Source organism: Ursus americanus, chromosome 1 (genome assembly GCF_024610735.1).
Source record: "Ursus americanus isolate L20-20 chromosome 1, mUrsAme1.1.p, whole genome shotgun sequence".
Taxonomy (NCBI): Eukaryota; Metazoa; Chordata; class Mammalia; order Carnivora; family Ursidae; genus Ursus; species Ursus americanus.
The window spans coordinates 99,947,559-99,961,531 of NC_142127.1; the positions used below are offsets into that span (position 1 = coordinate 99,947,559).

Genomic DNA, 13,973 nt, shown 5'->3' on the forward strand with positions numbered 1-13,973 from the left:
AACGAAGCCGACTTTCTCTCTTACGGAAAAACTCCTCCCTACCCTTTTACTTGTTTGAAGTCTCCACCGTCGGTTTTTCCCCACCCGTGTCTGGGTAGGCCCCGCGGCCTTTACTTAGCCCACCCAGGTAAGCAGCACCCGTCTGCCTGCCCTCCCATCAGTCTGTGCATTCTGATGTTAGGGACCACGCCGAGATCGCCCCTCTCTGCATCTCCAGTGCCAGCCCTGTTCCGGGGCTTTAGCCCGCGTCCAAAAACGGAATGCCTACTAAATAAAAGAACGAGTAAAACCCTGTCCCACGAAAGGGCCGGGGTGACTACAACTGCGGGCCTACAAGCCGGGCGGTAGAGCAGAACCCCCCAGCGGGGGGCTGAGGCGGCCGGGGTCGGGCAGTAAGGTTTCTTACAGGTCGCCTAGATAGAGCCACAGGCTACAGCCCTTCTCCCCAGCGAGGCGAGGCCGGAGAAGTCGCATCGGCCCTTCGCCAGCCCCTGCCAGCCGCCCCACCCCCTGCAGCCGAACGCCCGCCGACCACCGCTTCCCCCGCGCTCTTGCTGCGCGCGTCGCTCTTGGCCCCGTTGGGCCACCGTTGCTCTCTACACCGCCGCGCCCCTGACCCGGAAGAGCATTCTCCTTAGCAACTGTGGGACCGCCGCGGCGCCAGCCTCCCGGGAGCAACGGTGAGGCCTCCCCGCCCCTTTCCCGCGCGCCTCACCTCGACCCCTTCCCTGGACTGGCCCCAGGTCTGGTCTGCCCGGTCTCCGCAGCCCTTACAGGGGCACTTGCGGCAGGGGCAGCGGCCCCGGGCGAACGCCCTCCGCCTCTGGCATCGCTGTCCGGCTCCAGCGTCGCCCCTGCCCACCACCAGCCCCCAGCTCTCGGCCGACCCGGCCTGCCGGGTCCGGCTCTTCGGGCCGGTCCTCCCTTGTAGCCCCCTCAGGGACGCGGTTAGGAAAGCCAGAATTAAACAGAGCCTGTTGCTATAAAGAGGACGCTTCCCGAGGCTCCGGTCACCTGTGGACGCGTTCGCATGGGTCCTGATACAGATGTTCGGGACTGGCAGGGGTGGAGCGTTTGAGGAGCCTTAAACAGCAGCCACTTAACTAGAATACTTGATGTTTGCCTGCTGCTTTGCGCTTTCCAAAGTGATGTATTTTATCTGCTTTGTTGTCGTGGAGACTCATGTAATTGAACATTTCGAACTGATCCTTTTCCGGAGATGACGTTTTCTGTTTTTAGTGATGTGCGGTTAGTATTATGTAGCTTAGATTTTGTGTCTTCCAATCATCTACAGAAGGAACTCTCCCTGGGACTGATAAAGTTTGGGAAAAATTTCAAGTGAAATTTGCTACGTTGAAGAAAGTAGGGGCAGGTGTTGTTAATATCTCTGACTTATATTTGAAAAGATACCGTGACACTGAAAACCTCCCTCGATTGAATTTGTAGGTGTGGTACTAAGAAAACTCTAAACCTTGTTTGAACATTGTTGGATAACGACTTTATGCTTAATCTAATGATGCAGCTAAAACTGAGGCATGTGAAAAATTTTCAGGAATGACATTTCAGGAATGACATTTGCAGGAATTTCTATACCAAAACCCACTATTCAACGCAGTATAATTTCGTATCAGTTCAATAAGTATTTAATAAGCACCCACAGTGTTATATTATGTGAAAGGATATACAATAAGAGTGTATATATTAAATTATTGGGAAAACTATAAAGCAGCATTTGTTTAAATGCAAAATCAGAGGGAGGAGAGATCAGTGTGGGCTGGAATTTTCTGTATTATGTTTATGGATTATATCTCTAAAGTATGGATACTGTTTGTATTTGTAGTGGAGGGGACAGGGAATCCTAAATAGTTTCTTATGTTCTTAAGGGTTTTGGGAAATAGTTGCAAGTGACATTTTGTAGTTTTTATTTAACGCTCTACGGTTCTTGATTGCAGTATCTGTTTCTTTCACTCTTAGTACAAACCTGGCATTTTTCCTGTTTGAGATCTAAATGAATATGACTTATAGTAGGGGGCTTTGTCACTTAAGAGATTCATTCCTTTGCTTCTGTGATGGTCTTACTTTTATGAGTCACCATAGTTTTCAGTAGAGTTGGTTACTAGGTCATATGTACTTAAGACGCTTGTGAAATGTTGCTCTTTATTCATTTGACATGTATTTCTAGAGTGCCCCCATGTATCAGGCATTGTATCAAGAAATACCAAAAACAAGTTGCTCAGCAAGTAGTAATTCTGCTTTATCTACGGTGTGTGTGTGTATTTGTGTGTTTTACTTATCAGCCTTTGATGCTCAGCATTTGCCTAGAGAAATGTATTTTTTTTCCTTAAGGATTGAATAGGGATTTTAGGTTTAATTACTTTGGACATCCTCCAAAGATTCATTAAGGAAACCTCGTAGGATGTTTCATTGCTTTCTTATAGGTTTAGCGCCCATTTATTCACTTGTTCAACAAATATTTGAGTGTTTATTGGGTACACCATGTTTGGCCTTGGAAATTAGGGGGAGTGAATGCATCTCTGGCCCCGGTATTCAGCAGATGATACCAAATAATCATGTGAATGTAAAACTGCAACAGTGACACTATTTGATTTAGGGAACTCACTGGAAAGACATTTATTTGAACTAAGATCTGAAGGATGCACAGGAAAGGAAGAGTGTTCCAGTCAGAGCAAATAGCAAGGGCAGAGATGGTGGGGTTCATGGGGAGGATGGGGATTTAGGGTGCAGCTCTATGTAGAAAACAGGAAGAGTGTTGAAGAATCTGGTGGGAGAGGGGGACTGGCCCTTGTAAACAGGTTGAGTTTTTCTTTATTTTTGGAGTAAAGAGAAGCCTGTGTAGAGTTTTACTTAGAGACTTAGGCTGGATTGCAGATGGGGATGACACAGATTGTGTTTAAGTAGTCTGCTTTGTATTTCTATTGCTTAGTATTTGTATTGTCTATTTCCTTATTTCCTCAACATGCTCCCTCAGCTTTGTTTTAGTTAGAGGAAGCTTCCATGTCCTACCAGCGAGATGTGTCCACTTTTTTTTTTTTTAATTGGGACAAAAAGAATTTTAGGGATTAGTATTGGACATTTAGAAATTAGTTGATTTGAAATATTTTTGCATCAGTATGACTGCTAGGGCGCTAACTTCTGTGACTTTTTTTAAGATTTGTTTTATTTGAGAGAAAGGGAGTGAGCGAGCGCATGAGAGCACATAGTGGGAGGGAGGGTTAGAGGGAGAGGGAGAGAGAGTCTTAAGTAGACTCCACTGAGTGCGGAGCTGGAGGTCGGGCTCAGTCTCAGGACCCAGAGATCATGACCTGAGCCGAAACCAAGAGTTGGACGCTTAACCAACTGCGCCACCCAAGTCCTCCTGTGATTGTTTCTTTTTAATTGTAGTAATAAAAACACATAATATAAAACTTACCCTCTTAACCATTTTTAAATGTACAGTTCAGTGATGTTAACTATATTTCACTAGGACTTTTTTGTCTTGCAAAACTGAAACTCTGTACCCATTGAACAATTCCCTATTTCTATCCCCCCCCACGAGCTTCTGGTGAGTTTGAGTTTTATTGCTGTAAATGTTTTTTAAGAATCATATTTCTGGGTGTTATACACAACTAATGAATCATCGAGCCTTACATCGAAAACCGTGGATGTACTGTATGGTGACTAACATAATATAATAAAAAATCATTATTTAAAAAAAAAAAAGAATCATATTTGTACCACATTTTATAGTACTCATCTCAGAATGCCTTCAGACCGGTTGATTTTGGATATTGGACTGGAAATGATTTTGAGATGGCTCAATATTTTAAGTACAAAAAAGTATAAGAAAGCATTTTCTCGGGTAGGGGAGATTTGTAAACTTTTATTTTCAGTTTCCCAATTTATCTTAGACTTTGGATTCCTGCAGTGTTGTAGAACTAGCCTTAGAGAATCCAGTTTTTAGAATGTCCTTTGAACCTTCAGAAATTTTTTTTTTTGTTTTATATGAGGAGTTGCTGTGGGAAGTAAAGTTCATTTTCATTCCAATACCACCGGGCACATGCACAAGTCAGACTGTGAGTGGGCCTGGAATGGTTCCATAGATCCCTCCGAGGTCCAGCCATCTGTGGCATTACTGGCAATGTCAGGGAGACAGCCAGAATTCTTGTTGTCTTTATTAGATGGAGGCTGGTGGAGCTGCACGAGACGCTCCTTTGTGTCACGTTACGGGACATAGAAGGATTTGATAAGGACTTTTCAGATAGCACTTTGTTTGGAACCATAGCAAGGACTTGATGCCCCAGAGTTGTAATTATGCGATTAACTCTCACATTGAGGCTGGAAGTGGTCAGGTTGTTAGTCCAAAGAAATTTATTTTCCTACTTTCTTTTTTATTGTGGTAAAATTTACTGTCTTAACATTTTTAAGTATATGGTTCAGTGGTATTAAATACATTCATAATGTGCAAACATCACCACCATCCATCTCCATAACTTTCTCATCTTTTTTTTTTTTTTTTAAGATTTTATCTATTTATTTGACAGAGAGCAAGAGAGCACAAGCTAGGGGAGTGGCAGAGGGAGAAGGAGAAGCAGACTCCCCGCTGAGCAGGGAGCCTGATGCAGGGCTTGATCCCAGGACCCTGGGATGACCTGAGCTGATGACAGAACTTAACTGACTGAGCCACCCACGCGCCCCCCATGACTGTTTTTCATCTTGTAAAACTTAAACTTTATGTCCATTAAACAATTTTGTATTCCCTCCCCCCAGCTTCTGGCAACCACTATTCCGCCTTCTGTCTCTATGATTTTGGGTACTCTGTGTACCTCAGAAGTGGAACTATACAGTAGTTATCTTTTTGTGACTGGCTTATTTCATTTAGCATAATATTCTTAAGGTTCATCCATGTTGTAGCATATGTCAGAATTTCCTCCTTTTTAAAGGCTGAATAATCTATTATATGTATATACCACATTTTGCTTATCCGTTCAACTCTTGATGAACACTTGGGCTGCTTCCACGTTTTAGCTATTGTGAGTGATGCTGCTATGAACATGGGAGTACCATCCAACTACTATTTTTTTTTTTTAACATTTTATTTATTTATTTGGCAGAGAGAGAGCACAAGCAGGGGAAGCAGCAGGGAGAGGGAGAAGCAGACTCCCGGCTGAGAAGGGAGCCTGATGTATGGCTCAGTCCCAGGATCCTGGGATCATGACCTGAGCTGAAGGCAGATGCTTACCTGACTGAGCCACCCAGGCGCCCCAACATCCAGCTACTTTTAATTCCTTTCTTACGTCCTAATACAGCTGCCTCTGGGATGCACTAATGTCGGCAGACAAGAGACAGTGTTCACACAAAGTACAGTGAAAATGTCACTGATGACACCTGGGGCTGATAGGGGCTGATGGAGGTACCTTGCCTCAGAAAATGCCTTCTAATTAGAAAGTAAAGAAGAGGACAGGGGTTATTATTTATGGAGCCCTCTCCCCTCCTGTATGTCAAATAATTCATATGCCTTATGTCATTTAATACCAATTGTTCAATGAGAAAGATGGTGTTGACTCTTATACTGATAAGAAAATTGAGGCTCAGGGAGTTAAGTCATAAGGCAGTATGTGTTAGGACCAAAGTATGCAACCATGTCTTTCTGATTCCAAAGCCCGTATTCCTTCCACAGCACTGCCTCATGCAACTTCTCTAAATCAGGTTCTGACTTCAGCATAAATGCTGGGCTTGAGAATATCAACATAAATACTATAGGGACTATAAAGAAAAGGGCAAGTAATGAAATAGGCTGACGTAGTAGGGAGTTTAAAAAATCTTTAAAATGAAGGAAGATATTGTTAGAGTATCTGGTAGACTGGAGAGTTTGGGTACCCAACCCAGGAGGAAGCAGAAAATCATGATGCTAATTGAGGAACTCTGCTCTTTAGGTTCCTCGGCAGGTTTTCTTTAAAGAAATTGGATTGTTTCTACCTCCCATTAGGCTTTGATGAGGAAGAGAGGTTTGTAGTGATTGTCTAGGTGCTGAGGGATTCAGAGAAAGGCCCCAGACATTTCTCTTTAACTTCTCATTTAGAGAGCATTTCTCCACATGGGAAACAGTTGCTTCTTTCTCTTTGCCATGGTCAGCTTTAATCCATTTTAAAGGATTGAATATGAAACTATAGCAACAGTTATGATACTAGGGAGGAGAAATAGCACATTATTATTTTTGTTTAATTCTACTTAAAAGCAACAATTTACATGGTTTGTTATTCTTTTTAGTTATTTTAAGTTTTTTAAATGAAAAAATATTTGAGTTGTTCAGAGCTCTTTTGCTCCAATAAGACATTTGTTTTCTTTATGATTTACTGAATTTTACTAGTTTAAATCAGTCTTTCTTAATAGTTCGGAAGTAAGGGTGCATTCTGAATTGTATGACTAAAATGCACAGTGTTAACAGGGAATAATTTTATATTAATGAATTAGGACCCAATTTGTAATTGAAGGATTATTAATTGCTGGTTATGACTATACTTTTTAAAGCTGACGTACTGAGGAATAGTTGACATATTACAAGCTGTATGTATTTAAGGTGTACAGTTTGTTAAGTTAAAAAAAATTTTTTTTAAAGCTTTTTAAGTATTCTCTATACCTGTCGTGGGGCTTGAACTCGTAACCCTGAGATCAGGAGTTGCATGTTCCACTGACTGAGCCAGCCAGATGCCCCCAGTTTGTTAAATTTGACATGTGTATATATTCATCATCACAAACAATATTGTGAATATATCCATCACCTTCATATCCCTGGCTCCTTGGCCCCCATCCCAGATAACCACAGATCTTTCTGTCACTGTATGTTAATTTTCACTTCCTAGAATTTCCTAGAATTTTATATAAATGGAATCATACAGCATGTAGTTATAGTGCATCAGTAGTTGATTACTCTTTAATGCTAGTAATATTCCTTTGTATGGGTGTACCACAGTTTACTAAATCATTCACTTTGGACATATTGGTTGCTTCCAGTTTTTAACTGGTAACGAAGGCTGCTAATGAAAATTTGTGTACAAGTCTTTGTGTGGACGTATACTTTTGTTTCTCTTTATATGGTATGCTTAACTTTGAAAGAAACTGTCAGTTTTCCAAGTACTATTTAGCATTCTCACCAGCAGTGTGTAAGAGGTCCAGTTCTTCGACATCCTTGTCAACACTTGGTATGGTCAGTCTTTTTAACTTCAGACATTGTAGTAGAGGTGTAGTGATACCTCATGGTGGTCTTGATTTGTCTTTCTCTAATGACTAGTGATGCTGAGTATCTTTTCATGAACTTATTTGTTAGCCATAAAGCTTCTTTGGTGAAATGTCTAGATCTTTTGTCCATTTTCATTGGGTTCTGTGTTTTCTTATTACTGAGTTTTAGAAGTTCTTTATAAATTCTGGATGTAAATTCTTTTTCAGCAGGTATTTTTCCTAGTCTTCTTTATTCTCTTACTACTGTCTTTTGAAGAGCAAAAGCTCTTAATTTTAATAAAGTCCAAATTAGAATTTTTTCTTTTGTTGATATTTTTGTTGCTTTACCTAAGAAATATTTTCCTAGTTAATATCACTGAAACATTCTCCTGTGTTCTAGGAGTTTTTGTTTTAGGTTTTAGATTTAGATCTACGATCCACTTTGAGTTATTTTTATGTATAGTAAAAAGTATGGATTAAAGTTCATTTTTTTTCACATATAGAACCCAGTTGTTCTAGAATCATTTGTTGCAAAGGCTATTCCTTCAGTAAATTGCCTTCCACGTAGGTTGAAAAATCTCCTTATATATGTGTTCTATTTCTGGACTCTCTTCTGTTCCATTGATCTATTTGGCTTGATGCCAACACTACATTGATTTGATGACTATAGTTTTATAATAGGACTTGAAGTCAGATGGGTTAAGTCCTTCAGTTTTGCTGTGTTCTTTTTACAGATTTTGGCTCTTTGAGGTCTTTTTCATTTCTATATTAATTTTAGAATCAGCTTGTCAGCTTTTCCAAAAAGTCGGCTTGAGAATTTGAGATGGTATTATATCTATAGATCAGTTTGAGGAGAATTGCCATCTTTTTTTAAAAGATTTATTTTATGTATTTTTGAGAGAGAGAGTGCTTGCACATGCAAGTGGGGGAAGGGGCAAAGGGAGAGATTATCCAAGCAGACTCCTGAGCTCGGAGCCTGAGGCGGGGCTGGATCCCAGGACCCATGAAATCAGGACTTGAGCCAAAGCTTGAGTCAGATGCTTAACCAACTGAGCCACCCAGGTGCCCCAAGGAGAATTACCGTCTTAATGATGTCTTCCAATCCATGTAAATGCTATAGTCTCCATTTATTTAGAATTTTTAAAAGATTTCTCTCAGCAGTATTTTGTAGTTTTCACTGGGCAAATCTTGTACATCTTTTGTCAGAGTTATCCCTGTGTATTTCATATATATTTTCTAATTTATTATTTTTTAATTGTATAGTTGGCATACAATGTTACAAGAGTTTCAGGTGTACAACATAGTATATTTCATATTTTTTGATGCTATTGAAATGTTGGTTTTTCAAATTTGTGTTTTTGACTGTTGCCACTATATAGAAATATGATTGATTTTTGTACCCTGATCTTCTCTGTCAACTAGGATATGCTCACTTATTCCCTTGGCTTTTTAAAATAGATTCCACTGGATTTTTTATATAAAGATTATGTCCTGTGAATACAATTTTAGAATAGAAAAGAATACAATTTCTTTCTTTCTTTCTTTTTTTTTAAGATTTTATTTATTTGACAGTGAATACAATTTTAGAATAGAAAAGAATACAATTTCTTTCTTTCTTTCTTCCTTTCTTTCTTTCTTTCTTTCTTTCTTTCTTTCTTTCTTTCTTTCTTTCTTTTTTTTTTAAGATTTTATTTATTTATTTGACAGAGAGACAGCCAGCGAGAGAGGGAACACAAGCAGGGGAAGTGGGAGAGGGAGAAGCAGGCTCACAACAGAGGAGCCTGATGCGGGGCTCGATCCCATAACGCCGGGATCACGCCCTGAGCTGAAGGCAGACGCCTAACCGCTGTGCCACCCAGGCGCCCCTACTTCTTTCTTTCTAATCTTCTTTTTTTTTTTTTTTCTTATTGCACTGGATATAATTCCCAGTACAGTGTTAAATAGAAGCGATGAAAGGAGACATATTTGTCTTGTTCTGATCTTAGGAAAAAAGAGCTCAGTCTTTCACCATTAAGTATGATGATAGCTGTAGACTTTTTATATATGTTCTTTGTCAGTGAGGAAGTTTCCTTCTATTCCTAGTTTGCTGAGAGATTTTTTTTGAAAAGAAATTGTGTTTGACAAGTGCTTTTTCTGAGTCTACTGAGATGATCATATGGTTTTTCATTTTTAGTTTAATATGGTGAATTATATTGATTTTCAAATATTAGAACTAACATTGCATTCTTGAAATAAATCCTACTTTGTCCTGATGTCTTATTAGTTTTTTTTATATTGTTGGAATTGTAAAATTTTGTTAAAAAATTTTGTATCTACGGTTGTGACAGATACTGGTTTGAGATGTTTTTTCTTGTAGTGTCTTTTTGTTATGGTATCAGTGTAATGCTGGCACCTTGGATGAGTTGAAAAGTATCCTTTTCCTTTATTTTTCTGAAATAGTTTGCATCTGTTATTTTCTTTCTACCTTAAGGACTTCCTTTGACGTTTCTAGTAATGCAGATTTGCTGGTGATGATTATTTCAGCTTTCACATGTCTGGAAAAGTTTGTATTTTGCCTTTTGAAAGAAAGATTTTATTTATTTTAGAGAGCGAGCGAGCAGGGGGAGGGGCAGAAGGAGAAGGAGAGAGAGAATCTCAAGCAGACTCTGCACTGAGCACAGAGCCGATGAGGGGCTTGATCCCATGACCCTGATAATCATGACCTGAGCTGAAGCAAGAGTTGGATGGTTAACTGACTGTGCCACCCAGGTGCCCCTTGCCTCTATTCTTGAAAGATATATTTGCTACATAAAGAATTCTGGATTGACAGTTTTTTCCATTGGTGTTATAAGGATATATTTTTAAAAGATTTTATTTATTTGGCAGAGAGAGCACAAGCAGGGGGAGTGGCAAAGGGAGAGGGAGAAGCAGACTCCCCACTGAGCATGGAGACTCATGTGGGGCTCGATCCCAGGACTCTGGGATTGTGACCTGAGTTGAAAGCAGACGCTTAACTGTGCCCCTGTTGTAAGGATTTGGACTCACTGCCTTCTACCTTGCTTATGTCCGACAAGAGATCTGATATCCTTACCTCTGTTTCTCTGTACTTAGTGTGTATTTTTTCTCTGCTGCTTTTACAGTTTTCCCTTTCAACTGTTTTTAAGCAATTTAATTATAGTGTGTCTTACTATAGTTTTCTTTTGTGTGTGTGTGATTTGTGTATTAAACATCTTGTATTTGTGGTTCTGTAGTTTTTGTCAAATTTGGAAAACTTTTGGCTGTTATTTTTTCAAATATTTTTCTTTCTCCACTTCCCCTCCCCACTTTACAGATTTGAATTACACATATATTAGGTTGCTTGAAGTTGTCTCCTAGCTCTCTTAATTTTTTCTTTTTTCTTTGTTTCATTTTGGATAGTTCCTATTGCTTTATTAATTTTTTCTTCAGTAGTGTCTAATCTGTTGTTAATCCCATCCAGTGTATTTTTCTTTCTTTTTTTTTTTTTTAAAGATTTTATTTATTTATTTGACAGAGATAGAGACAGCCAGCGAGAGAGGGAACACAAGCAGGGGGAGTGGGAGAGGAAGAAGCAGGCTCATAGAGGAGGAGCCTGATGTGGGGCTCGATCCCGGAACGCCGGGATCACGCCCTGAGCCGAAGGCAGACGCTTTAACCGCTGTGCCACCCAGGCGCCCCTCATCCAGTGTATTTTTCATCTCAGGCATCAGAGTTTTTATCTCTAGACCCTGAGATCACTATCTGAGCCGAAAGCAAGAGTTGGATGCTTAATCAACTGTTCCACTTAGGTGCCCCAATATCTTTGATGTCTCTTAACCCATTCAGTCTTTCGTCTTTTTGAATATATGGAATACAGTTCTAATAACTATTACTTTCCTGTCCTTTTTTGTTATTTCCATACAATTCTACATTCTTTGTCTTTGTCTTTCTGTCTCTCTTTTTCTCTCTCACACACCTTATTTATTAAAGGAAGTAACGCGGGGCACCTGGGTGGCTCAGTCAGTTGAGTGTCTGATTCTTGATTTTGGCTCAGGTCATGATCTCAGGGTCGTGGGATTGAGCCCCTTGTCAGATTCTGCACTCAGTGCAGAGTCTGCTTGTCCCTCTCTCTCTGCTCCTCCCCTGCACACTCCCTTTCTCTGTCTCTAAAATAAATAAATAAAATCTTTAAAAAAATAAAGGAAGTAATGCAAGATATTTAATAATTTCTTTATCTTGTATGTTTGGAAACAGGCTTATGAAAGTTAGGTAGTTTGGTTTGGTCAGGGTTAGATAATTAATGTTCAGATATAAATCTAGGTTTTTCACAACGTCTGCCCTTTCTGTTGTTACTCCTGCCTCAATAGGAGGGATAAGACAAATACAGAACTAAAAATAGTAGGGAAGGCACCACAATAGAGAAGAATTATGCAGGATCATAGGGAGTATGTAGATTAAAAAGACTTCTGAGAATGCAGGAAGCTTTTGGGATGAAACCTGAAGGACAGGTAAGATTTTGCAGGTTGTTCTTTTTTTTTTTTTTTAAAGTTTAAAAAAAATTATTTATTTGACACAGAGAGAGAGAGAGCACACAAGCAGGGGGAGCAACAGGCAGAGGGAGAGGGAGAAGCAGACTCCTCACTGAGCGAAGAGCTCGATGTGGGGCTCGATCCCAGGAACTGAGATCATGACCTGAGCCGAAGGCAGACCCTTAACTGACTGAGCCACGCAGGCCTTCACCCACGGCCCCCCGACTTTGCAGGTTGTTCTAATGAGGGTGAAGCATTTGAGGAGGAGAGAAGAGTGTATTGCAATATGTGGGTTTGGAAGATTGGGGCATGTGTTTACCTGAATTGGGTTTGAATATGGAAAGCAGATGACTAGGGAGGTTGGACTGAATGGTGGAGTATTTTTGATGTCTGACTTTAACACCACTTTTAATATATCTTGTCTCCAAATGCTCATGCTTCTGACACAGGGATGGTGTCTTTTGAAATTTCTTTTCATTACTTAGTACAGTTTTGTGTATAATTCACAGGTTTATTAACCGATTAATAACGTTTTCTTACTATAGTACACTTGGTTCTGCTTTATTACTACTTGTGATTGCATTGTTTATTGTGTAAGAAGTCTTAATCTTGTATTCATAAAATTCCTTCCAAAGAAGTCAGCATACTTTATGCTAATTCATTTATTGATTGTCTCAGCAGTCAGTTTACCATACGCAAAGAGTATCCCACTTCCCCAGGCATCCAGAATCCTGCTTCAACTTAAGGATCATTGTGTAATCTTGTACTGTTCTAATGAAAGGAATGCTCAGATGATAGTGTTGTGGGCAGAGCCCAAGCCTGGTTCTCTGGGACTTCTTTACTTCTGGCTGGTAGGGAGGAGTACATGTGGTACTGTCCTTGAACTCCCAAGTGCCCACTACTTGCAGAGTTGGCTCTGATACCGCAAGTACTCAACTGCACTCACGCTCATCTTTGTACAGTATCTCAGTCAAGAGCTGAAGTTTCAACCAGGGTTTCATTGAATTTCAATCAATTAAAAACTAATTAGTAGAAAAATGTCTTATTGTTCAAATTGCATCATTCTTCCTGCAATGCTTTTAATTTTCTTATGCAAACCTTTTTACTCTGGAGTTCTGGCAAGTGCCCTCTTGGCTGGAGCTTCCCGAAGTGATTGCTAGTGGTTCTCAGTGCGTTTGATCAAAGAGTGCATTGCCCTTCGCTGTAAACTCTCCCTACACCAGTGAATCTCCTTGCTAATGCAACTTCAGAAGAAAAGATGAAAATCAAGGATTTCGCTAACTTCTAAAAAGTGTCCACCTAGAAGGAGATGACAGAACCAAGCAGATTTTCAGTGGCAAACACTGAATCTAGAATTAAAAGACTATATATGTCTTTACATGCAATCTGTACAGTGTTTTTTTGTTTTACTTTTTTTATTTGAGTATAGTTGACACAATGCGACATTAGTTACAAGTGTACAACATAATGATCCAGTTTCTTTATACATTGTGCTGTGCTCACCACAAGTATAGTTACCACCTGTCACTGTACAAAGCTGTTACAAGTTCATTGGCTATATGCTATGCATTTTTAATCCTATATCGTTTGTTTTTAAATTATGGTCTTTTTTATTAAATACTGAGAAGTTGTAAAATAATGTATGAAAAATATGTGTAAGGTATACGGAATAATAGGACAATGAGTATCCATATAACAACCCGCCAGTGTCATTGCCATTGAAGATCTATGTTCTTGTTTGTAATCCTACCCCTTCTTTTCCCTTACAGAGGTAACCTGAATTTTGTATTTTCTTTATACCACATCCTCTGTATCTTAAGCTGTTGTTTAATTTTGCATGTTTTTGAGATTTGTAGAATGGAATCATAATGCAGATATTTTTCAATGATTTGCTTCTCCCTAGAATATCATGTGTGTCTGCTTTGGTCACATTTTGCCAATAATGAATCCTGGCCTGCTTGTACTTAGGAGCATAAAATTATTTCTTAATAATTTAACCTACTAGTCTCATAAAGAATAAGAGTCATATGTTTCTGCCTTTTAGAAATAAAAAAAAAAGATAATGCTTTCTGACTGGATACAAATAAATCAGTTTCCTTTAAGGGCGTCCATGTCCGTGTACTCTACAGCTCGTCTCTCAGGGCCATACCTTAGTGAGTGGGCAGAAGTCCTTGATGGTGGCTCATTTCTCCTGTCTTTCCCCTTCTACTTTACCTTGGGCAGCCTGGACGTTCCTCAAATAGGTATGGTTTC

At 39.7% G+C, this 13,973-nt stretch overlaps 1 protein-coding gene across 6 annotated transcripts in view; it reads left to right on the plus strand.

The window, feature by feature from the left end:
• The first annotated feature begins 607 nt into the window (after window positions 1-607).
• The window catches only part of DIS3L2 (DIS3 like 3'-5' exoribonuclease 2), a 344,150-nt gene continuing 330,784 nt past the window's right edge, over window positions 608-13,973 (plus strand). For 5 of the 6 annotated variants that reach the window (XR_015725613.1, XR_015725615.1, XR_015725614.1 and 2 more), the window contains exon 1: window positions 608-680. The gene's annotated coding sequence lies outside the window, so the exon portion shown is untranslated. Of the gene's footprint in view, window positions 681-704; window positions 1,249-13,973 lie in introns of those variants that run through there. The other variant, XM_045794120.2, reaches the window with a different exon arrangement.